The 26,535-nt window shown below is 42.2% G+C and overlaps 1 long non-coding RNA gene across 2 annotated transcripts in view; it reads left to right on the top strand.

The window, feature by feature from the left end:
* Positions 1-14,222: 14,222 nt before the first annotated feature.
* Positions 14,223-26,535, top strand: part of LOC141370089 (uncharacterized) — a 28,919-nt gene continuing 16,606 nt past the window's right edge. The window contains exons 1-4 of one of the 2 annotated variants that reach the window (XR_012373812.1): positions 14,223-14,328; positions 16,881-17,022; positions 18,034-18,197; positions 25,386-25,494. This is a non-coding gene — a long non-coding RNA (uncharacterized lncRNA). Of the gene's footprint in view, positions 14,329-16,880; positions 17,023-18,033; positions 18,198-25,385; positions 25,495-26,535 lie in introns of those variants that run through there. The other variant, XR_012373811.1, reaches the window with a different exon arrangement.

The following is a 26,535-nucleotide window of genomic DNA, read 5'->3' as shown; positions in this document are numbered from 1 at the left end:
CAGTCATGTTTCTCAAATTTTTAGTTATCAGAGCATATCTGGAGAGGAGATAAGACTATTATTCTCATTATACAGATGGGAAACAAAGGCAAAGTGATTTATTATCTCCCAAAGCCGTAAAAGAAGGCAGCTGCTGAGTTTGGGATTACGTTTTGGGTTTCCTGCCCATTGCAGTTGAGCCCCACCTTTTACTGGAACCAACCCCGAGGGAAGAAGGTTTGCTGGGTTTCCTGGAAGGCAGAGGTTTGCATTTGCATGCTCTGTGCTGGGGCTTTTGACTGGGTGCAGCCAGGAGAATGTTGCAGTTGGTATGCCTAAGGAATGGGAGGGGAGAGAAAGCATTCTGAGTAAGCCAGCCTTGGGATTGGGCTGTGTCATTGCCAACCATCTGCCCATGACTGGACTTGCCAGTGCCCGAGAAGAGTCTCTCTAACTCCATCCATGGACACCAAAGGACAGAACAGAACTCGTTTCTCTACAGACTTGAGTCATGCCAACAGGTATTCTTTGAAAAATCACCATTTGTAGTTGAATTAAAAAAAAAAATTGCCCCCAATATTTCACTGTTATTTTCGTGTGCTGGTGAACAACTATGATTTTCATGAGAAATTATCTCCACTGTATTTCTCAGATGAAATACAGACAAAAACATGTTTCAACTTTTTGTTTTTTTAATGGTGGTTCTCATTTATTTTCAGCTTTTGGGGTATCTTCTGGGTCTGTATATTAAGGGAGGGATAAAAGAGGGGGACCAAAACAGACTTGACATTTATCAAAGGCATTTATATAGGTTACTCTATTTAGTCCTTATGACAGCCCTGTGAGACATGTACTATAATTGTCCTCTTTACAGAAGAGCAACCCAGAGCTTAGAGAGGTCCCATGCCATGAGCATCACTGGCCAGGTTAAATGAGAAAACCAGCATCCAAGCCCAGCCCCAGCTGTGCCTGACTCCAAAGCCTGTGCTGTTTCTACCACACACAGCCTAGCTTCCTGCACGGCTCATTCACAGTGCAGATGAGCTGGACGTATTCTGGGAAGCCCACTGCCACAGTAAACCTAAATCCTGGGCTTGTCATGTTTTTTTCAACTGTGGTTTTTTCCTGCTTTTTATTATAGATGTCAGATTTTCCTCCTTCCCTAAAAGTTATCTACACACACACACACACACACACACACACACACACCCCCTGTATCTGGGTAGGGGGGAGTGGAGATGGGAGACAGCAAAAGTACATGTTAAGTTTGAGTATATCTTAGTCTGTTAGGGCTTCCAGAACAAAGTGTCACAGACTGGGTGGCTTATAAACGACAGACATTTATTTCTCACGGTTCAGAAGTCCAAGATCAAGGGATCAAAGCCCTGGCAGATTTGATGGCTGGTGAGAGTCCGCTTCCTGATGAGGCTTACCCAGACATCTCCTCACTGAATCCTCACCTGATGGAAGGGGTGAGAAAACTCTCTGGGGTCCCTGTTATAAGGGCACTAACCCCATTCAAGAGGGCTCCACCCTCATGACCTAGTCACCTCCCAAAGGCCCACCTCCTAATGCCATTCCCTTGGGGGTTAGATTTCACACATGAATTATGGGGGGCATTGGCACCCCATTTCATTGATTCTAAGATGAGCACTTTCTCATGCACCAGGCTTCTGAAAGCCCCATGCCTAATGCTCACTGTTGGCCGGCAGTGTGTGGCCCAGTTCTCATTGCCAGTGTGTGAGCATCAAAGCTCAAACAGCAGGTGTCAGAGACTTAGAGGAACATCCCAGATGATCATGGAGGACTTTTAGAAGAAATACAGCCTTAACCAGAACTCTTCTGAAAGCTCTGGATGGCTCATAGGACAACTGTGGGTGGGAAAATAGGGATTTCCAAGGTCCTGCATTAAAGAGGGATTCCAAAGAGGTAGATTCTCTCTGTGGAAAAAGTTTTAGGCATAACTTAAGCCAATTTGTTTAGCTTATTTTTCCCTTTTTGTGTGTGCAGAAGAGTGATACAAGATTTTAAAAATTCTATGTCCAAAGAGCTCTAGAAGGACTTTTAAAAAATTCGTTTAAAATAAAAACCCTCAGTGCTAAGAAAGCCTTGTGACACGAAAAGTTAGCTCTGAGTGCTTTTCTTTTCTTGGTGCTTCACTAAGTGTATGTTATGCCAACAGAGTTTCAGATTCCATGGTATACGGTAGTATTTATGTTTTATATTTTAATACTCATCAATCTGTTTCTAATGTATTTGTGGAAAAATATGTGAGCCATCTTGCCATTAAACTATTTTCAAAATCTCATGGAAACCTGCCAATATTTTTGTTATTTAGCTAAGAAACTCTTCTGCTTTTGAAAGAAGGAAGTTCTGATATTGTAAGGCTATGTTTCTAGATACATTTTTGGTCAGGTTTTTGTTAATCCTGGCATTTTTCTAAAGCAAAAAAAATCATCATAATAAATGAAGACAAGCAACATCAAAATGCTTTCATTATACAAAATATGCAATCTGGAGAACACAAAGTCAGTTGTTTGGATTGTATAAAAGTTGCTGTGGATTGTATAAAAATATTTCAGTTCGAAAGGCTTGCTTATTTGCTCTTGCATTGGCTCACTATGATTAAGGATATGTGTGTCCTTGAGTTCCCTTGGTGGTGGCCCCATGAATTTATTTATTGGTATGTTTAAATAAAAAAATTTAACCTTATCATTGGTGCTGCAGGTGTATTTATTTATATTATCTTGCTTTTAGAAAAACACTACTGTATCATAAAATATTTTCACCTTAAATTACTTCCCACAAGCCTCAAGTTTCATGCAGTTCCTATCTGGGCATAAGAAGAAATCAATATACTCTGGTTTGAAGGGTAGTGGACTTTGGTTCTTATCACACTTTCAGATAACAAATGCTTCACAGAAGTATTCCATTTTGCGCCATTCTTTCCATACCGACACTGCCGTGCAGTCATGTCTGGGCTGATAGCAGTTTCTAGGCTTGGAGGAAGTTGCATTTCCAGGAAAGCAGAATGCGGACATCCCCTGGGTTATGTACACCTGCATTAAACGTAACACTCACCCCCAACACCAGCCCCCTGATTTGGGATTTGGTGCTCTGTTGGCCTTTTGAAGGAACAATCCTTCTCCCACCCCATGGCCCCCAAGACCCCAAGAAGCCAAGATCCTCAGTGTGTCCCTGCCTGCCCACCGTGGTGGGGATCTGGCTTGTTGCTTCCACATATGCTTTCCAACCTATGGTTCCGGAGCCTCTGTGGCTCCAGATATGGTGCCAGAGTTTGTTCCCACGGTCCCAATATCCTGAGGGGGAGAAGGGTTTCAGCTCTTCTGATCAGAAGGATCCCTGTTTAAAACTTTTGGTGGTGCCCCATTGCCTTAGGGATGAAGTCCAAACTCCTAAGGCAGCTTCTAAAATCCCTCATCATCTTCTGGGCTTCAGGGAACCTTCCAGTGACAGCTTTGCATTCCTGGCCCTCCACCCCAGTGCTCCCCGACTCTGACCTTGGTCCAGTCCCCCTAGCTTGCCATACTTTCCCTGGCTCCCTGGTCTCTGCATGAGGCCTAGAGAGGGTTCGACTGGTTTTAGGGAGTCCTGTAAATGCATTGCCAAGAGTCTCCTTATTTTCATGGGAAAACACATTCCAAGCCAACTTGGAAACCAATGTGTGGAGCACGGTTGGCTGTAAGCAGGGGCTGCACAGGCTTTGTTAGCCAATCAAGTTACATTAGAAGAGTGGGGCCTGGGGACTAACCCCCTCCTCCAGCAAGCCCTTTTAGAGCTTTGGAAGCTTCCACTCGGAAGGCTGACCCATTGATTCCTGCCCTGTGTGGCATGTAAGGGTGCCTGAAATAGAACCGGCTAGAATAGAATGGTGGGCACCAAGGCAGCTCTGGTAAATAGTCCAGGGGCAAGGGCCAGTGGGGCCAGGAAAGCCAGCACCCGAGGGCCTCACCACAATGGGAAGGGGCACAGCCAGCTCACTTGCAAAAGATACCCAGGGCTACTGCAAGCTCATTCTCAGGGGTTAATAGGTTTGAAATCAGTATTTATTGCAGTGGCTTTTCCTTGTGTGACTTCTGCGAGTTCTCACCTTCTTTCTAACCTCAGTAGGACACCTTCCCTTCCCTGGAGTTCAACTATGTGCCAGAGCTTTGGCTTGATGTCAAGGCTTCTGATGCCGTATCAGCAAACATTTCTGTTATTCTTATCAAAACCAGCAGGTGACTTTTTTCTGGCCACAGTGAAAGCAGAGGCCTGCTCAGGTAAGCCCTGGGTGGTGGGCCAGGGTGCAGAGTCTGAGGGGGCTGAGCAGCAGGGTGGGCCTTCTGGAGTATTTTCATGCAGATGGAGGAAGGAAAAAATCCAGGACATTGTGGCTGAGGAAAGCAGTGACTCTAGGCAGTCCTGGGATGTGTGTGTGTGTGTGTGTGTGTGTGTGTGTGTGTGTGTGTGCGCGCGCACACGCAGGCAAAGACCTTTATAGATTGCTGGATATGGTGAACCTCAGAGCTTGCTAGCATCCGCCGGGAAGCAAGCTGGCTCTATTTTATGACCATCCCCTAGGCCAAGTCTCTGTCTATGATAACTACTGTGTATCAAGAACTTACTGCTATAGCTCAAGCACTGTCCTAAGGAATTTGCATATATGCCCTCATTTCATCCTCGTAACAATCCCTGCAGTGTTATTATCCCTGTTTAACACAGGAAGAAACAAGTTGGAGAGCTTGCACTGCTTTTCCAAATCTGGAAGCTGGGTCCCTCTGATAACCACAGCCAATGAGCTCTTCTGCTATTATTTGTCTCCTGGGGGATTATACAGAAATGGGCACTGCCTGGCTTCCAAAGATGCAGTAGAGAGAGGACACTACGAGCTCATTGCCAGACTTTTCCCTCAACATTCTTCAAACCGTGTTATCAGAAATACAGTAAAAATGGCTGGATGTTGAGATTCAGGGACACAAAACCTTTTTTCTGGCTTCTTACCGGCTTCTTTTCATTGCTACTTCTAAATTCAGTGAGCCACCCTCCTGCCCTGCTTAAGAACTTTGAATGGCACCTGTTGCCCTCGGGGGTCAGATCTCCAGCCCTTAAGTGGCTTCCCGAGTCCTCCAGAACCCTTGGTCAGGTGAGCATGCGCACTATGGTCTGCACCTTACAAGGGAGCAATAATGCCATTTCAACTGAACATGTCTCAGGAAAACTATCAGACCCGTGTTTGTACAAGAAAGACACCTAGGTGTTGCTGGTGGGAAAACCCTCCGTGTGAGTGACTCAGAACTTGGGAACGGCACTCCCACCCCAACAGAATAGTTATTCAGCTTCTGGTTATTTCCTGCAGAATCCCTTCAGCTGGCTCAGCCTGCCTGGAGCTGGAATGGGTCTGGACGCTTGGCTGGGTCCTCCTCTTTATGCACCTTCCCACCACCCAGAGCACCGATCTGATAAGGGCTGGGGCCTCAGTGTTGCCTGTGTCCCCCTCTGCTTCCTTAAAATGCACAGCTGCCTTTTGCTGCTGGGAAAATATTTATTGAAGGTCTGGCTGTAGCTGAGAGAGTTTGACAACTCGTAAAGCACAAACATTCTTTATCTGCAGGATGAGGTTAGTTTCTTTTGGGCCTGGTGTTTTGTAAGAAGGAAATCGCTTTCATAAGCATCAGATTAGATCCAGGAAGCATCCACAGGACAATGAAAAGCTGATAGAGGTCCAGCGTCGGGATTTTCCCGTTGGTCACTACTGCCACCTTCTGGCTGATCTTGTGAACTACACAGTATGGACTGTATCAGGAAAGCTTCCTTTACCCCAGTATTCGCCTTTTTTATAAGCTCTGTGTGGCGCAAAAGGGAAATAAGAATTATTCTTTAAATAGAGTATTTATTGGTAGATTTCATATTAGCAAGAATGATAAAGCAGACAGAAGAATGACGTAAAAGTAAAAAATACAGTGGACTGTTCGCATTTGAGGCAATAGGGAAAAGAATCCGTAAGAGCAATTTGTTACACCTTCTCACTCAGCATTCATTAGCTTTTTCCAAAATAGGTGTTTAGCCTTTATCTGAGTTTCTAAAACCTCCTGTCCACTTTCTAAAGCTGATTTCTTAGCGCATTTATGTTACTCTATCAATCATTTTGGAAAATCAGTACAAAATTAGGGACTTAAGTGAAAATTGTTACCTACAAAAAAATTATTGGGTGTAAGACACGTCCCTACTTATGCAGTAAGAGACCTCAGTCTTTTAAAAGTTTTTATTTTAATCAGTCGATGCTCATCACAAGTTCACTCATTAACCCCTATCACCTACTTAACCCAGCCCCCCACCCACCTCCTCTCTGGTCATCATCAGTTTGTTCTCTAGAGTTAAGCATCTGTTTCTTGGTTTGCCTCTTTCCCTCTTTTTTTCCCTTTGTTCACTTGTTTTATTTCTTAAATTTCACAGATGAGCGAAGTCATATGGTATTTGTCTTTCTCTCACTCACTTATTTCATTTAGCATTACACCCTCTAATTCCGTCCACATCATTGCAAATGGCAAGATCTCATCCTTTCTGATGGCTGAGTAATATTGCAGTGTATATATACCACATCTTCTTTATCCATTCATCCACCAACGGACATATGGGCTCATTGCATATTTTGGCTATTGTGGATATTGCTCCTATAAACCTTGGGGTGCATGTATCCCTTTGAATTAGTGTTTTTGTATTCTTTGGGTAAATACTCAGTAATGTGGTTGCTGGATCGTGGGGTGGTTCTATTTTTAACTTTTTGAGGAACTTCCATAATGTTTTCCACAGTGGCTGCACCAGTTTGTCTTCCCACCAACAGTGTGGGAGGGTTCCCCTTTCTCCACATCCTTGTCAACACCTGTTGTTTCTTGTGTTTTTGATTTTAGCTATTCTGACAGGTGTGAAGTGATATCTCATTATAGTTTTGATTTGCATTTCCCTGAGGATCAGTGATATTGAGCATCTTTTCATGTGTCTGTTGGTCATCCAAATGTCTTTGGAGAATTGTCTGTTCACTACTTATGCCCAGTTTTTAATTGGATTATTTGCTTTTTGGGTGTTTATTTGTATAAGTTCTTTATATATTTTAGATAATAACCCTTTATCAGATATATCATTTGCAAATATCTTCTCCCATTCTGTAGGTTCTCAGTTTTTCCCTATTGAGGATGATGTTAGCTGTAGGTTTTTCATATATGGTCTTTATTATGTTGAGGTATGTCTCCTCTAAACCTACTTTATTGATGGTTTTTATTGTGAATGAATGTCATACTTTGTCAAATGTTTTTTTCTGTGTTTATTGAAATGATCATATGGTTCTTATCTTATCTCTTATTGATGTGATGTATCACACTGATTGGCTTGTTAATATTGAACCACGTTTGCAACCCAGGAATGAATCCTACTTGATTGTGGTGAATGATTTTTTAAAAATGTATTGTTGGATTTGGTTTGCTAGTATTCTGATGAAGATTTTTACATTTCTATTCATCAGAGATATTGGCCTGTAGTTCTCTCTGTCTCTCTCTCTCTTTTTTGTAGTGTCTTTATCTGGTTTTGGTATTAGGGTAATGCTGTCCTCATAGAATGAATTTGGAAGTTTCCTTCCCTCTTCTATTTTTTGGAATAGTTTGAGAAGAATAGGTATTAATTACTCTTTAAATGTTTGGTAGAACTTGCCTGTGAAGCCATGTTGGGAGTTTTTTGATCAGTGATTCAGTTTCCTTGCTGGTAATGAGTCTGTTCAAGTTTTCTATTTCTTTCTGTTTCAGTTTTGGTAGTTTATATGTTTCTGGGAATTTATCCATTTCTTCTAGGTTGTCCAATTTGTTGGCAGATAGTTTTTCATAATATTCTCTTATAACTGTATTTCTGTAATGTTGGTTATTTCTCCTCTCTCATTTGCAATTTTATTTATTTGGGTCCTTTCTCTTATTTTTCTTGTTAAGTCTGGCTAGAGGTTTATCAATTTTATGGATTTTTTTTCCCCAAAGAAACAGCTCCTGGTTTCATTGATCTGTTCTATTGGTTTTTTGTTTGTTTGTTTGCTTCTATATCATTTATTTCTGTTCTACTCTTTATTATTTCCTTCCTTCTGTGGGCTTTAGGTTTTGTTTGTTCTTCTTTTTCTATCCCCTTCAGGTGTAAGGTTAGGTTATTTATTTGAGATTTTTCTTGCTTCTTGAGGTAGGCCTGTATTGCTATAAACTTCCATCTTAGAACTGCTTTTGCTGCATCCCAAAGGTTTTGAACCATTGTCTTCATTTTCATTTTTTTCCATGTGCTTTTTAATTTCTTCTTTTATTTTCCAGTTGACCCATTCATTGCTTAGTAGCATGTTACTTAATCTCCATGTATTTGTGGTCTTTCCAGATTTTTTTCTTGTGGTTGATTTCGAGTTTCATAGCATTGTGGTTAGAAAAGATGCATGATATGATTTTGATCTTTTTAAATTTATTGAGGCTAGCTTTGTGGCTTAAAATGTGATCTATTCTGGAGAATGTTCCATGTGCACTTGAAAAGATTGTGCAGTCTGATGTTTTGGGATGGACTATTCTGAATTTATCTGTTAAATCCATCTGGCCCAATGTGTCATCCAAAGCCATTTTTTCCTTGTTGATATTCTGTTTAGATGATCTGTCCATTGATGTAGGTGGGTGTTGAAATCCCCTACTATCATTGTGTTATTATTGGTTAGTTCCTTTATGTTTGTTATTAACTGTTTTATGTATTTGGGTGCTCCCACGTGGAGTGCATAAATATTTGCAAAGGTTATATCTTCTTGTTGAATTGTCCCTTCTATTACTATATATACTGTCTTTCTTTGTCTTTTGTTACAGTCTTTGTTTTAAAGTCTATTTTGTCTGATATAAGTATTGCTACCCAGTCTTTCTTTTGACATTCATTTACATGCTAGATGTTTCTCCATCCTCTCACTTTCTTTTTTTTTTTTCTTAAAGATTTTATTCATTTCTTTGACAGAGACAGAGACAGCGAGAGAGGGAACATAAGCAGGGGGAATGGGAGAGGGAGAAACGGGCCTCCCCCCAAGGAGGGAGCCCGATGTGGGACTCGATCCCAGGACCCTGGGATCATGACCTGAGCCGAAGGCAGACGCTTAACGACTGAGCCACCCAGGCGCCCCCATCCTCTCACTTTCAATCTGCGGGTGATTTTAGGTCTAAAATGAGTCTCTTGTAGGCAGCATATAGATGGGTCTTTTTTTTTCTTTTTATCCATTCTGTCACCCAATGTCTTTTGTATGGAGTGTTTAATCCATTTAATTCAAAGTAATTATAATATATATGTATTTATTGACATTTTGTTACCTGTTTTGTGGTTGTTTCTGAAGATTTTCTCTGATCCTTTCTTGTCTTTCTCTCTTTCATGTTTTACTGGGTTTTTAAATGATACATTTGGAATTCTTCCTCTTCTTTCTTTGCAAATTTATTAGTGGTTTTTTAATTTGTGATTACCATTAGGTTTGTATATAACCCTTTCTGCATATAGCAGTCTATATTAAGTTGATGGTCTTTTTAAGTTTGAACCCATTCTTTACTACTCCCCTCCCCACGTTTATGCATATGGTGTCATATTTTACATTATTTTATTTTGTGAGTTCCTTGATTGATTTTTTTTACAGAAGTATTCATTTTTACTGCCTTTGTGTTTCCTACCTTCATACTGTCATTTTTAATTTTTCCTTTCCACTCAGATTCCCCTTTAATATTTTTTGTAGGGGTGGTTAGTGGTCATGAACTCCTTTAGTCTTTATTTGCCTGGGAAACTGTCTCTCCTATTCTGAATGATAGCCTTGCTGGATAGAGTATTCATGGCTGCGGGTTTTTCATTTGAATTCAGCACTTTGAATATATCATGCCACTCCTTTCCGGCTTGGAAAGTTTCTGCTGAAAAATCCCCCCATAGCCTATGGTTTTTCCTTTGTATATAACTGTCTTCTTTTGTCTTGACGCTTTTAATATTTTTTCTATATCACTACATTTTGCCATTTTAATTACCATATGTCCTTCCCCAGATTCGGGGAGTTTTCAGCTATTATTTCTTCAAATAAATTCTCTGCCCCCTCTTCTGTCTCTTCTCTTCTGGGCTCCTATAATACAAATGTTATTACATTTGATGGAGTCACGGAGTTCCCTAGGTCTATTCTCATTTTACATAGTTATTTATTCACTCTTTTTCTTTAGCTTGATTACTTTTCATTACTCTGTCTTCTAGGTCATTAATTCATTCCTCTGCTTCTTCCAGCCTGCTGTTCATTCCATCAACTGTGTTTCTCATTTCACTTATTGAGCCTTTTATCTCTGCTATGTTATTTCTTATCTCTGTGTTAATGGTTTTACTGAGGTCCTCTATTCTTTTCTCAAAGCGAGTGAGTATCCTTATGATCACTGCTATAAGTTCTCCATCAGGCATGCTATTTATAGCTGTTTTGCTTAGATTTCTGGCCATGGCCTTGTCCTGTTCTTTCATTTGGGATAAATTCCTCTGAATTCTCATTTTGTCTAAGTCTCTGTGTTAGGAAAGTCAGCTACATCTCCGGTTCTTGAGGGTAATGGCTTTATGAAGAAGAGTTCCTGCAGTAACCTACAATGTAGTGTCCCCTGTTCCCCTGGGCCTGGCACTTCTGGGAGTGTCTCCAATGTGTGCTGCATGCATCCTGCTGCTGGATCCTGGCCACTTTATTCTTCAGGCCAGTCATCTGCAGATGCTCTGTTTGCCTGTTGTGGGCAGTGTTGGGTCGCTGGCCCTAATGTGGCGTGTTTTAACTAGATGGTCTCTGGTCTGCTTGTGAAATGAGACCTGTTGCTGCCACCACTGGAACCAAGGCTGCATCTGGAGACACAGTGTTGGCAGGGGTTTGGGCTGGTGTTCTGGGGGAAGGGGCCTGGCACACTGGGACTGAGGCAAGCATGACTGAGAAGGATAGTTACACTGGAGTACAGGGCTGTAGGGCTTGGTGTAAGCAAGTTAGGTAGTAAGTGTTGGTGCTATGCTGGTTCCCACAGGTGGCCCAGTGCTTTTATGCTAAGGTGTGGAGGAGGAAAATGGCCCCTGCCACTTCCTTTTTTTCTGGAGGGGTCTCTCTGTGAATGTTGCCTCTCTGGGACATGTTCTGAGATGAGCAACTAACCCCTCCACTGTGTGCCCCAGGTGTTCTTCAGATTGCTGTTTCCACACTGTGTGTCCAAGGGCTGTTTGCCCTGCTTTTTCTCCAAGAGTAGCTCCACTGTCCTTTAAGCTCTCCCAGAGCCAAGCATGCTGAACCTTTAAAACTCCAGACTTTAAGCTCTGCAGGTTGTAAGAACTCACAAAATTCAGGCCCTCTCTCTTTCTAAGCCAGTTGCTATGGGGATTCATTTTTCCTGTGTGCTCTCCTGTGTGTTAGTCTGTCTCTGGCCCTTTTCTGTGACTGCAGCTCCCTCCTGACCACAACAGCCATGATGGATTTTAGAATGCCTTGGACAATTACACTTCCTGCCATCAGAGATCCAAGAGGCACATTCTCATTGCTGCTGCAGACACCCAGAGCAAAGATTACACTTCTTGTCCTCTCTTGAAGTTTAATGGCCTTGTGTTGAGTTCTGGCCAATATGGTATATGTGTAAGCTGCATAAACAACTTTCGGAAATGGCTCTTAAAAGAAAAGGACTGTGCACTCCTTCCCTGCCCTTTCTCTTCTCTTACTGGCTGGATTATGATGAGATGACTATACCTGAATAGCCTTTTTGGACCATGAGACAGAAGCCCTCTGTGGAAGGATGATGAAGCCCCAAAATGAAACAAACCCAAACTCACTGATTATGGACAGCCTAAGTTCATGGGAGAGAAAAATAAACTTTTATCTTTGTAAATCACTGCTTGATTTTCTGTCCCTCGAAATGGAACTTAATCCTAATTGAAAAAGATCTACATTTTGTATGTAAAGCCTGAAGGCTATAGGAATAATATTTCTCATGGTATAAATGATGGCACAAAGAAAAACTTAATCACCCAGGACGGTGACTGGGAGATGATATTTATCCCATTGGCTGAGGGTACTAGCGGATCCCACCTTTCTGTTGCTAGGATGGCGTCCCTCTTAGTTAGCAAGGACAAGAGAAGGAAACCACTGATGTTCATCATGGAGAAGTCTTTGAAAACAGCATGTGAAAAAGCAGCTTAAATCCCCCCACTGTGTGCCAGGTTCACAGAGTTTGCTGAATGAAGGGACCAAGAAGGAAACCAGCTTGATTTTAATTGTCTGCCAAATCTGTTGAAAATTAACTTTTTCTAAACTAATTCCTTTTGAAGCTTTCAAAGCTTCAGAACATAATAAATGTTACCCTTCATTGGGCTTGTCATTAATTCAACCCAGTACCATTCTTTGACCATGGCACATGGGCTGTTTTCTGGAAGGATATGGCTGTTCTCTCTGATGACTTTCAAAACATGATTGTACCCATCTAAACTTTTTAGCTATGTTACCCATACCATTTTTAACCCTTATGTGTATTTTCAATGTGTGACAACTGAAGAATAGCAAATTCTGTTTACTAAGTGCCCTACAGGTTATGAGGCATTAGAAGAGGAGTTAGTACATGGACCTGGAGATAAACCAGTCTGATTCTAGCTTTGGCTCTGCCATTGAACGACTGTGTCACTTTGGGCTTAATTTTTGAGATTATTCCTCATTTGTGATAGTCCCTAGTTTATGGGGTTGTTGTGAGAATTAAATTAGACAATGCATGAAAAAGCTTAGAGGCTCAGTACAGAGCGCTGGTCATGTTGTAAGTACACAGTAAGCGTTAGCTATTGCTAGCAATTTGATGCCCAGTCTCCAGTCCCAAGTTGTCCAATATAGCATCTACTGGTCACATGTGGCCATTAAGCACTTGAAATGAGGCTATCCCAAATTGAGATGTGCCGTGAATGTAAAATACAAACTAGACTTTGAAGTCTTAGTATGAACACAAGAATGTAAAATATTTCTTGGATAATTTTAGAAATATTGATTACATGTTGGAATGATAAATTTTGGATATATTGTGTTAATAAAATATATTATTAAAGGTAATTTCACCTGTTTCTTTTTCCTTTTGTAAAATGTGGCTACTAGAAAATTTAAAATTATAGCTATGGCTTGCACATCAGATTTCTTTTTTACAATGCAGGTCTAGGTAGGCAGATGGGTGGGATGGTAAAGTGAACCCCAAAATCATGGTCCATATGGTTAGTATTTGGTGGCTAATAGGGGCTTGGACGAGGGTCAGGTAGAGGAAATCTACATGCTAGAGCATGGGGAATACTTAATACTAATCAATTCTAAATATACTGTCTGAGGTCAAGGGGTGGTCACTGAGTGAGCAGCACTCAGATACCTGAGTCTAAAGATGGGCTCAAAAATCCGGGGGTTCAGACAATGGAAGTTCAGAGAGGTGCAAACCAGGATCTGGGATGGAGTCTAAGATCCAGGGTGGAGCATATTGTTGACAGAGCACCAAATGGCAAGGAGTGACCAGGGGCCTGAACCAAGGAAGCAGCAGTTCAGGGGTGGAAAATCCACTTCTCAGGGGCATTGTTGGTATGGGCATAGTTCAGTTCCACAGATATTGATTAGAACGAACTATGTGCCAGACCTTTTATTAGAAACTCATTCATGAAAGCACTATGCTTGCCTGCAAGGTGCTCACAGTCTGGTGGGAAAGACAGATAAATAAACAGATAACTGTAGCACACAGTGATGAAGTACTGTGATAAAAATACAATGGGAGCTCATTGTAGAGAAAACTAATCCATTCTTGTGCATAAGAGACATCTTCCTAGAGAAAGCAACACCTCAACTAAGACCTATGGGGAAGTAGCCAGGAAAGAAGGGGTAAGCACATTTTAGGTAAGGGAGCCGCATGGGCAAAGGCTAGGTCAGGAGAGGCACTGTGCACTCCAGGAGTTGCAATTGCTCAGTTGCCTCAGAGTAGATTGAAAAGTGGGAGTGGTTGGAAACTGGAGAGAGGAGGAGAGGCCAGATCATAGAGTGGGTGGAATCACAGATGAAGGGCTTTGAGGGCACAAGGCAGGGGGCTTTATAGAACTTTAAGCACAGGAGTGGTATGGCCAAATTTGTGCTTTAGAAAGATTTTTCTGACTACCTTGTGAGGGTTCTAGTTCTGGATAAGATGTATTAAACACACCCCATCCAGTCTTTCCCTCTTAAATCAGGTGTAAAACCTGGATAGAATGCATGGAGCAGCTATTTAAGGACTCTGAAAGTAAATAGGAGCAAATGGATCAGAGAAGATCAACAGTTGAAGTATCACTAAGCCAGTGGTGAGTTTACATTTCTTTCCAATATTTCCTGGACTCAGCACAGCCTGAAACCTGGAAGGTGGCACGAGCACAAAGAAAGATCTAGGAGAAGCCCTCTGGTTCAGACTTGAGGAGTGGATAAGGGATCTCTTAATAGTAACAGAAAGTGGGAAAATCCCCATTTTTCCTCTTTTCTTCATCCTCTTTCATTTCAGTCCCTAAACAATCCTTTGGTGGCAGCAGGAACAGTGGCAGCAATGGGAGTCCCAAAACTGTGAGGGAGGGGAACTTCCTCTCCAATCGGTAAAGCTGTGGTCCCAAGAAGATGGGCTGGACCCTTGTTATTTTTTTTAAACTTTCTTTCATTGCTTGGTCCCAGGCATGGGCTCAGTTGCACCAAGTGTGTGTCAGATTGAGTAAATAAGTCCCCACATTTTGGCTGGAGACTGAAAAGACCAGAAAATATTGGGGAAATCACAGAAAGGAAGGAGCTCAGGAAAGCAATCTTATAAAGTTGTTTTTGAACAGCTGGACTCACCCTTGAGCTGCACATGAATGGGTCTGAGCCTAAACAGAATGTCATAGACTTTGAGAACTGACCCATTGGTTAGACCAGCACCAGCACCCAGACTACCCACTGGGTGGCACACATGTGGGACACATCTGAATAATGCTGCAAAAGCTTTGACAATGTTACTGATATTTAAACCACATGGGCAGAGCAGCTGGAACCCAACAGAGCCTGCTAAACAAAGCAGTTTCCCTGTCTAAACAAAACCATCAATATTCCCCATAGGTTTGAAATAAGACTTGGAGACTTAAAACATAATATCCAAAATATCCAGGAAATAATCTAAAATTACTTAGCATACAAAGAACCAGGAAAATTTTAACTTGCATGGGAAAAGATCCAACAGATGCCAAAGCCATGATATCATAGATATTGGAATTATCTGACAGACTTTAAAGCAGCAATTATAAGAAAGCTCCAAGAAGTAATGGCAAACCTTCTTGAAATGAATGAGAGGATAGAAAGTCTCAGCAAACAAAAAATACTAAATGGTGAAAAGAACCAAACAGGAATTGTAAAAGTTAAAAATACAGTAACCAAAATTTTAAAACCTGAGTGGGCTTTATGGAAATGATAAAGAGCCAATGAACTTGAAGATAGATCAATAGAAATGATCTAATATGAATAACTGAATGTTCAGCTTCTAATGTTCAAAATTGATTTTTCCAGCCTGACAATAAGTTTTGGTAAAGGAAAACGTCTTATAATATTTTTAGCTCTTATTAAGCATCTCAAGAACCATGCCTGGGTGGTGGGTGGGGGGGGGGTCCATTCTTTCCACAGTATGCCTTAGTTGTGCAGCTTGTTGCTCTGGGTAGCAGAATGAGGGAAAATCCATCCCTTTCCATCCTGGGAGATGATGAGAGAAAAAACAGTGAAAAAGAGGCAGGAGAGGTAGCTGGTTGGAAGTGTGTTGCAATTTTCTCTATTTGTACTGTGGAGAACTGAGAATGCCCAGGTATCAGAGATGTTTTGGAGCTGGCTTGTATCAGTTCTTTGGAACTGACTGTTAAAATTTCAGGAATTTTGCAACCTGATTGTTAAAAGAGTTTGCAGCTTGAAATTTGACATCGTGGGGATATTTGCACCATGATAACTGGCAAACACTTCAAACTCCTGGAGAGCCTGTGGTTAAGTTACCAGCATAGTACTGTGACAGATAGATCAAAGGGAACATGATGGGGGCAGGGGGCGGGGCATGCTTTCCCTCTTCACCATTTGGAACCCTGGAAGACAATGTTATGCAGGGACTATATTAGCAAGGTGTGATCGAACATGGTAGTATGCCATGGTTGGACAGAGAGCAAGTCTGGTTAATACTCTAAACCCTACCTGGTTTGTGAAATCACATAAATGCTAGACTGAAAACCATGGGCCTGCGGTGGTAAGGTGAAGATCCCCACCGCAGAGCCTGGTCAAGGAACTCAGATTCAGCTGTCTGTTGACCAGTGAGAGCTGAAAGAAGGCTGAGTCAGTGGGAGGATTCACAGAAATGGAACTGACCACAGGGTCATGAGGCTCAGATATCATCAGCAGACTGGCGGATCCAACAGACAAAATCAGAACATCTTAGTGCCAGATTGACCAAGATAAGCTGGGGCTGCGGATAGGTCCTGGATCCCCAAATCCCTTTATTCCGCCACCATGAGGTCATAGGAGGCCTCCTCCCCCATATAACAGGTACCATTGGGAAGAGGTGGGTTTGGAAGTAAGGGGACTGAAATACAATTCCCCCGTACATGAATACCAAAGGGACTGTTGAAGTCACTACATCTAACTAAGATGGGAAATCGGTCTATAATCCTCTTTTCTCTGCTACATAAGAGTGGGAGCTCAGTAGGAAAACAGAATCTGGTATAGATCCAAACTAAACAGACCACATTTTTTCTTCCTATTTGACTGGTAGTATAAATTTGCTACCCGGCAACACCTGGAAAATAAATAAATAGCGTAGCTTGTATTTATCCAAATGTATAATTCATGATTTTTTTTTTTTTTAAAGCTCAGTCATTCTTTGCAGACAGAGGTTTGACTGCACCTTTATTGTGCAGATGGAAAAGATGCTGGAGCGTATTGTAGTTGAGGGATTTGAAAGACCACATCTTGGGTGCCTCTCCATGATGTGGGGCTTTGCTGTCAGGCTGGTACGTCCAGAAACCAAATTTTTATCACTTATCCCTGGAATAACCAGCATCAGAGGAAGTGGTTCATTTTAAACTCAGGAGAGGTGAATTGATAAAGAACACTGAGTTTATTTAGTTGCCTTGAAAAGTGAAACTGCCAGTGGGCTGGAAAGCTCAAACATGTAGGATGTAAGGGCCAAAAAGATAGCTGAGATCATTTAGTGCAGGCAAATGAGACCAGGAAGGTGAAAACATGTACTCAAAGTTAGGCAGCTTATCCATCATCCATGACCAGGCTGGAACTCAAACTCAGACCCCACTCCCATTTTATGTAAGGACTCTGGGATTCCACCCCCCACCTCTACCTCTGCAGAAGAGTCTATGTGAGGAACCACATCACAGCTGGGAGGCTGTTTAACAGTCTTGCAGTTAGAACAAGAGCTTCATTCCACTTGCCAAACACATGGGAATCTCCGTGGGCCCATCTTTCGGATACACAGAAGCTGATTCTCTGCTTCTTTTTTTCTAAACTCCATGGAAGAAAGATCCCTGGGTCTTTCCTGAGGCCGTAAATGGTTAGTTAGGACATATTATCTTTGAGTGACATGCTAAGCCCAATACACAGTTTTGATTGGATCAAAATGTGTCCCAAATCATGCAGTAATAATAATAGTGGGTGGTGGTAGGTCTCGTTATTGGGCGTTTGTTGTATATATGTCAAGTATTGGCTTTGAGCACTTTACATGTGTTATCTTTTTATTGACAGACTTAAAAACATCTCTAAGGGTCTATTAGTTTCTACCTCAGAATGTGTTGTTTTTTTTCCCCCATGTGGGCCTCCACGGCCTGGAACTGTGTGGCTGATGGGCCACATCAGCTGCTATGCCTCATTTGGCTTTCTCAATATGTCATCTCTTCTCTCTTACACCCTGAGTACCCCACATGGCTGTGTCTTGGAGGGCTCTGAGAGCCTTGGGAACTCTTGGGGGGAGACCTGGGCTCTGTCAAGCACATACTTTCTCTTTTACATAGGTTTGAATCTGTGTGTTGGCTTATGTGCAAGGTTGGTGAGCTGCTTGAGAGACTTGTGTTTTGTTTTCCACAAGAAGGGGAGAATAAAGGCACTGATGAAAATTGGAAACGTTTCAGAGAAATGTAATCTTCTAGAGATACAAACATAGTACAGAGAAGTGTAGGTAAGTGGTTGAGCTTTATGGTCTACACCTGTGTGGGCCCTTCACAAGAAAAAATGGCAGGCGAATCCCCTTGTGCGGCCCTGGACTCTGAAAGAGGCAGGCTGGTGGTGTGGAAAAGCTATGGCAACAGATACTTGTGGAGCAGCTGGCCGTCAAAGAACTCCTGACAAGTCAGCAGGGCTCCACACTGCTCCCAAACGAGGGCAGTGAGACTCTACCTTCACGTAGCTTCAAGAACTTGGACAAAGGCCCTGGTTGGGGGCTGACACTCTGCCCCACTCAATATGGCTGGTCTCCACACTTTATCAGAAATATAGTTCTGCTGGGGTGCCTGGGTGGTTCAGTTGGTTAAGTGGCTTGCCTATGGCTCAGGTCATGATCCAGGGTCCTGGGATCGAGTCCCGCATTGGGTTCCTTGTTCAGCAAGGGAGCCTGCTTCTCCCTCTCCCTCTGCCGCTCCCCGTGCTTGTGCTCTCTGCGTGAAATAAATAAATAAAATCTTTTTTAAAAAATGTAGTTCTGCTAAGAATAGCTCTACTTAAATTATTGACCGGGTACCAGTTTCAATCGTGATAATTGGATAATTGATTTTAACCTCTTTGAACTTCATTTAAAAAGTCTTTTAAAGGGGGATGGTATTAGTTTGCAGGGTAGTGGTGACTTTTAAATTATCTAATTTGTAAGAAAGTATCTAGTACAGTGCTCTTAAAAACAAGCCCATAATAAGGACTGCAAAAAAGCCATTTCAGGTAAATCCAAAGTCACCGTGCTCAAGGCCACGGATTCTCAGTGAAGTGTTTTTCCTTTTTCACTGTTTCTGGGATATTTGAACACATTCGTTTGCTTGCTTTGCATCATTCAGTGACCTTCTTTCTTTTCTTTCCTTTGGAGAAAGAGAAAGAGAGCGAGAGGGAAAATGGGTGGGGGGTGGGGAATCATCCTAAGAATATGAAGTTCAAGAGGGCCAAGATCTTCCCTCTCTGCATTTCTCTGATAAGAGATATTTTCCTGTCCCATTACCATAAGAGTTTGAATCTGTTCCCAGCTTCAGTTAAAGGGACTGTTACCCTTAACAAAGAACAAAGCATCTTGAGAAAAAATTTACACAATGCCTTTGAACACGTTTTTATTATAGTGCTGATGTCTGCCAAAATTTCAGGACCAAAGAAATCTGAAAAGATTTATACAATAGTGAACCCTTTGTGAAAAATGTTAGATTAATGGGGAGACTATGTCAAATATTAAACTTTTATGTTCCCATTCTCTTTTTCTTGCCCACTAAGGCAAATAGACTCAGAATGAACTCATTTTATTTTTTTTTCAAATTAAAAAAATTTGGTAAAACTATACACAACATAACATGCACCTTTAGCCATTTTTAAGTTTTCAGTGGCATTAAGTATATTCACTTTTCTGCATAGCTGTCACTGCTGTCCATCTCCAGAATTTTTTCACCAGGCAAACCTTTGTATTTTAAGATACAAGTTGCATCAGTGGATTTAGAGTCCATATTATCTCTCAGTCTGTATGTAGAATTGTTCTAATGTTCTATATAAATATATGTTTGCACATGAGCAGGTACAAATGACTCAAAGGAAGAAGGGACTACTAAAGCCCTACATGTTACATATTCCACAGAAGGATCTGTGAAGCAGAAACTGTTATTCCATTTTACAGAAGGGGAGACAGAAAAATTAAGTAGCTTGCCCATGGTCACGTAACTGGGAAGTGATGTTGCTGGTTCTCAACCCTGATCTGTTTTCAATGGCATCACACTTTCAAGTTTAGACCACCTTAGGCACAAAGGAAAGAAAGAATGGGGTTTGGGTAAGATGCAGACTTCAGGACTGTTAGGTTGCTAGTTATTGGAAGGACCTTCCAGGGGCGCCTGGGCGGCTCAGTCAGTTAAGGGCTGACTCTTGATTTTGGCTCAGGTCATGATCTCAGGGTTGTGAGATTGAGCCCCACGTCAGGCTCCACGGTGGGGGTGGAGCCTGTTTAAGATTCTCTCTCTCCCTCTGCCACTCCCTACCTCTCTGTCTCTCTCTAAAATTGAAAAAAGAAGAAAGAAAAAAGAACTTCCAGAAAAGTGTGTTTTGCTTTGTTGGAGATTTTTAAGGATTCAAGATGCAGCTCTTCTCATGCCTTAGGTATCCTTTGACTGAAGATCTCTAGAGGATCTCTGTGGCTTGTGGTTGCTTGACGTATCCCATTGTTACGTGTCATTGTGAAATGATAACGATAGGGACAAAGTTGGGGAAGGGACAGATTAGCGAGCTAGTGGCAGTGGAATACTGTGTCAGAGGAGAGGATGTCTGGACTGGGCTGCTTCTCCTGGACATTCCTGTTTTGCTCAGAATATCATATCAGAGCTGGAGGAGGGGAGTGTTAGAAAGGAAACAGAGGGTTTCTTCATGAATACAAGGTTGGGTGGACTTTGCTAGAAAAGTTTCACCCTCCATGGATGAACCAGCAACTCGTGCCTCATTTCTAACTGAAATCTGGTGCTGTCTCTGAGGCTGTTTCTCAGGAAGATGTTAGAGTAATATCATGATATGATATTAGCTAATTTTTGGCAGTCTCTGTACTAGACACTATATGGTAATCATTTTACTTGTATCACGTCTCCAAATGACACAAACACTTTGGTTCTGTCATCATCTCTATTTAACAGGTGAGGGGATGGAGGCCACATGGCCCAGAAGTAGCAGGGGCAGAATTTTCAACTGAGGTCCATCTGCACCCCAAGTCCATGCTCGTCTTCACCATGATACTCTGTCTGGCATCGAAGTTACATACACATGGGTACTAAACGTGGCTTCGCTAATTGCTAGCCTGTGCTCTCCCAAGAGTCTCAGTTTGTAATATTATCGATAATGGGAACTATACTACCTACTGCATTAGATTTCTATGAGGATTAAGTAAAATTACCTGCATGGAAATGCTGGCTAAATAATAGGCACATGTTACAGATTGAATTGTATCCTCCCCAATGATGTGTTGAAGTCCTAACCCCTGGTACCTTAGAATATGACCTTATTTGGAAATAGGGTGTTTACAGAGGTAATTAAATTAAAGTGAGATCATTAGAGCGGCCCAAATCCAATATGGTTGGTGTCCTTATAAAAGGGGAAATTTAGATATAGAGACAGATGCATACAGAGGGAAGATGGTGGAAAGACTCACAGGGAAAGGACCATGTGAAGACAGAGGATTGAAGTAATGCATCTATAAGCCAAAGAATGCCTGGGGCTACCAGAAGCTAGGAGAAGCACAGAATGGCTCTTCCCCGCACCCAACAATACCTTGATTTTGGGCTTCTGGCCTCCAGAACTGTGAGACAATACATTTCTGTTGTTCGAAGCCAGTTGGTGGTACTTTTGTTACAGCAGGCCTAGCAAACTAATACAGTGCACAATCAACATTATTTTTCTTCCTTAGGCCATTCATTCCACAAATATTTTAAGCCAAGTAAAGGTGAGTGAGTCCTTGTTTCTGCTCTCAATAAGGCAGACAGAAAGTAAAGAAGTAATTATAGAATGTGGTTAGAGTGGTCAAGGCAAGGAGAGCGTGCTAGAGGAGCCCCTTTAACCCAGCCTGGGCATCAGCGATGGGAAGTTCCTTGGAGGGAGTGATATCCCAAAAATGATGAAGTAGTAGCATTTTGGATAAGGACACTGTCATGCAACAAGGATGTTAACAACTTTTTTTTTTTTAAGGTTTTATTTATTTATTTGAGAGAGAGAGAGAATGAGAGAAAGCATGAGAGGGAAGAGGGTCAGAGGGAGAAGCAGACTCCCCGCCGAGCAGGAAGCCCGATGCGGGACTCGATCCCGGGACTCCAGGATCATGACCTGAGCCGAAGGCAGTCGCTTAACCAACTGAGCCACCCAGGCGCCCCAACAACTTTTTTGTTGTTATAATGGCACAAATTCAGTTCCAAGTTGATTGGAAAAATGGCAGGGACAAGCAAGATTAGCGGGAAGCCTATGTATTTGTCTCAGTCAGCAGTTTTGCCTCCAGAATAATTTTTAACTTGGGTAGCTCCTTATTAAGTTTGGTTATTGGTAGCGGTGAGTGGGTACTGGGGTAGGGTGCACTGATGATGAGATCAGGGACCATTTATCAACAGGCAGAGACCGATGTCTCTGTGAGGCAGAATATTCCTTTTATTTAGTGCTCTTTCTTCAACACGTGCCATGTAGTTGGACGAGATTTCAAAGCTTGGCCTGGGCCACTGGTAAGGTTGTGTAGGTTGTGGACTGCACAAAATGAGACAGAGGACTGAAATCCAGTGTGTGCCCACTAACCAAACCGTGTATCTAGGCATAGGCCTTTGTCTGGCCAAAAGATAAGCATTCCTTTGCTTTGCACAGAAGTATCATCTTCTTACCAAGGCATATGACACTGATTCTGGTTTTACAAGAGTAGGCACTTTTTATAATCACATGTAATTTTTATAATCATATACAACAGATGCCGTCAATCCCAATGGTAGTCCCAAGCATGGCATTTGATCTTGCTCCATGAAAGGCATCTGTTCCTTTGAAACAAAGTGTATCCTACATGCTGGAAGTCTGCCCAAGGAGTCCTCGTAACACAGTTAGAGACTGGTTCCACAGCAATTCTGTCTTCCGTTCTCATTAGCTAAATTACTACCTCTTCGTTATCTTGCTAGTCTGAATTTTTACTAGATGGCTTCTGGCTCATGCCCCTGACATTCAGATAATAGCTGACTTTTGTGGAGTCTAGAGAGGAAGAGACATAATAAAGCTCTGAGCAGTTGCTAATAAATGTTAGTTATAAATTTGTTCTGTGCAGTTAGGACAACGTTCTCCATAAATTTCATTCTTGTCATACACATAACTGGCTAATCCTTTGTAAATTTCCCTGACTTTGGAATTTCTTCTCCTCCAGACCCCATGGCATATTTTCTTGGGGGGGGTAAGGTAAAGGGTTGCTGTGGGGGTTGAGAGGTGTGGTCTAGGCCAGAATATAAACAGACAATAGGTTCTGATGCTGTTGTCAGGAGGATGGTGAAGAAGGAACTCTACTGACAATAGGAACAATACACCTGTCTGTCTTCCAGCAGAGGGAAAAACAATAGTATGAGGATAGTACAAAAGTTACAAGTAGGTCCAAATGGAGTTCCAGATGTCAGTGGGGAAACAGACAGAGCTGGGGTGAAATCACGTGGTAAGGAAATGGGATCCCCATTCCCATGTGGTTCTGGGGAAGGGAAATCCTGCCCACGAGTAAAATTGGAATTTCTTGTGTCCGTCTGTAGATTCATATGAAGACACTCTACCAAACATGACTTAATTAAACATCAGTGACTTAGTATTCCACTTGCATGTTACAGAACCTCTCCAGACGCTCCTCTTACCTGAGTCTGGTTACCTCCGGGTGCCTCGTGTCAGCTCAAGAGCAGCTCTTTCCTATGTCGTTCTTTACCACTCTCCTCTGGCGCTGTTGTCTGAGCTCTTAAAGCTACTGTTGTGTGTTTCAGGGCAGCATGACGCCCGTGCCTAAGCCTGGTTCTCTCTTCTCCCACTTTGCGCTGGGTCCTTCCAGGTTTGTGAAGCAAGCCACGCTGTGTTCTACCCACTTACCTGTGTACCATAAGGTCACTGGGCCCTACAAAATGCCATGGGTGCCCTGAATCCCTTATAAAGCCAGCTTCTGGCTCAGCTTTTCTCTCCTCGAGGCTTTGCCACAAATCCAAGGGACTGGGCAGGGAGATGGGACACCAGGACCTCCTTTTGCCTCTGTCTTTGCCCTAAGGAGCTTGGCTGCAACATGGTGCCAACATCATCACTTACACTCTGAAAATATCCAGAAGAGATGACATGGTGTCCATTGGTAAGGTGATGATTGGTTTCTTTCCAAAGTTGTGCTGATTTTTAAAATTTCCTTTTTTTTTTTTTTCCTTTTAAGAGCTCCTTTCCCAGCCTTGAAAGGCCTCTAGGAATAAACTCCCTGAGAGCAAGAACAAGTGTGACATGGCTCTCAGCGGATGACTTTAGTGCTTCTTTCTGATTCCAACATTCTGGGTGCGCTGAACCTGGCTGTGAAATATAGAAGTCAAAACACATAAAATATTGGATAATGAAATCCAATTAAAGAATTTAACAAAACAAATAACTGTGGATAGACAGCCCTCAGGATATGATTGTGATGAAAAAAGAATAACCCATAAATACAAATGAATTGTGTGTTACCTCAAGAGGTAACAGTGGGCAAATCCAATATGATTATGAAAAATGGCCAGGGAACAAGGCAGGAGTGATAAGCACCTTTTTCTTCTCAATAACTCCAGATATGACATTTGCCACTAGGTTGGTGGAAAGTGTCATTCTGAAGAACTGCAGATGTAGGCCAGTTTGGGCTTGACACCAGGTGACCAATAGGAGAGCTTCTTTCTTTCTTTCTTTTTCTTTTTTCTTTCTTTCTTTTTCTTTCTTTCTTTCTTTCTTTCTTTCTTTCTTTCTTTCTTTCTTTCTTTCTTTCCTTCTTTCTTCTTTTTTCTTTCTTTCTTTCTTTCTTTCTTTCTTTCTTTCTTTCTTTCTTTTTCTTTCTTTCCTTTTGAATATATTAACATCACATGGTATAAATTTAAGGTGTACAATTTGTTAATTCGATATATTTATATATTGTAATATGATTGTCATTGTAGTGATATTTAGCACCTCTATCACATTATATAATTATCTTTTCTTCTAAGTGGTTTGGATAACTAAGCATTAGTAGGAGGAGTTTCTGTGTTAAGCTGTCTTTCAATTACTTCCATTTCATTACCAAAAATGAGGTGAGAAAAGGAAAGAAAAGATGTGCTATGGTCTGAGTGTCTGTGTCCCCCCCCCCACCCCGCCCAAATTCATGTTGAAACCTACCCACAGGGTGATGGTATTTGGAGGTGGGCATTTGGGAGATAATTAGGTCATGAGAGTGGAACCCTCATTAATGGGATTAGGGCCCTTATAGAAAGGACCTCAGAGAGCAACCTGGCCCCTTCCACATTGTGAGGACACAGCAAGGAGACAGTTGTCAGTGACCCAGGAAGAAGGCTCTCACCAGACACTGAATGTGCTGGCTCCTGGGTCTTAGAATTCCCAGCCTCCAGAACTGTGAGCAATACATTTCTGTTGTTTCTACGCTCCTTATTCTATGATATTTTTGTTACTGCAGCCCAAAGGGATGGAAACTGGGGAAGTTACGAAGAACATGATCTTGGCTGCGGTGAACATTGTGGAGCATGAGTGTGACTACATGGGCTCTGGAAAGTAAATGTGGGAAGAAAGCTGCAGGGCACAGAGCCAGGTGGCTTTGGGCTCTGACAGTCTGGGCCTCCTGGCTGCTAGAGGCACTATGTCTGCCCCAAATTTCCTAGCACCTGCTGCTCCCCACTCCCCGCCGCCTGCCTCTCCAGTCTCTGGTCCCCTTCTCATTGTTTGTTCCGACCTCCACGCTGCCTCTTTGTTCAGAGGCGTCCCCTCTCTCTCCTTCCTTCATCCATCCCCTCCACGGGAACCCTGCACAGAACCGTCATGTACTGGGTCAGTTCCATACTTCTCACCACGATGGGGACTCAGACAACAAGTTAAACATGAAAGGGGTGAGGGCACACTTGGTAGAGAGAATAACTTCTTGCCAGAGAGGGATGGATGGGAAGGAGTTGCTCAGGAGGGTGACAAGGGGACCCTTTGGCAGGGAGATGGGCTCAGACTGGCATCTGGGTCCATAGTAATTTTTAATAAACGCTTGCTAATTCATTGATTTTCAGGGATCACAACCAAGCATTAACAGAAAAGCCTGTGCTCTGGTGAAAGTCTCTTTTATTATACACCCTATTTCATTTAAAATTGAACTCATTGCCTAATGACTGCAGAAATACAGTGTGTCCCAGCCCTTAAGAATGAAACGCCAGGTTGATAGCCAGAGAACTAGAACTGAGACTGCTTCTTTTATGGGCACCAGGATCTCTAATCCCAACCATCCTTCGAGGGCCAGTTCATGGCTCCTTCCACCACAAAGCCAACCCGTACATTCTCCCTGTGAAGCCACAGTGTTTTGCTCCTCTCTCCGGTTACCTACCATGGGCTACCCATCAGGAAAGATTATGATACCTTCCTTCTTTCCTTTTTCTAAAATATAAGCTGATGGTAGACAGGAATTATGTATTATTCATTTTTACATACATACATAAATACATCAGTATTTTACATAATGTGCTTAATACAGTGGTCAGCAAGTAGTTAGTGCTAGATAAATATTTACTGATGGAAGAAAGGAAGGAAGGAAGGAAGGAAGGAAGGAAGGAAGGAAGGAAGGAAGGAAG

The sequence above is a fragment of the Callorhinus ursinus genome, unplaced genomic scaffold, assembly GCF_003265705.2.
Source record: "Callorhinus ursinus isolate GAN/ISIS: 27379988/994484 unplaced genomic scaffold, GSC_fseal_2.0 scaffold26, whole genome shotgun sequence".
Taxonomy (NCBI): domain Eukaryota; kingdom Metazoa; phylum Chordata; class Mammalia; order Carnivora; family Otariidae; genus Callorhinus; species Callorhinus ursinus.
Note: the sequence above shows the minus strand (reverse complement) of the source record. Positions and strands in the feature narration are given on the sequence as shown.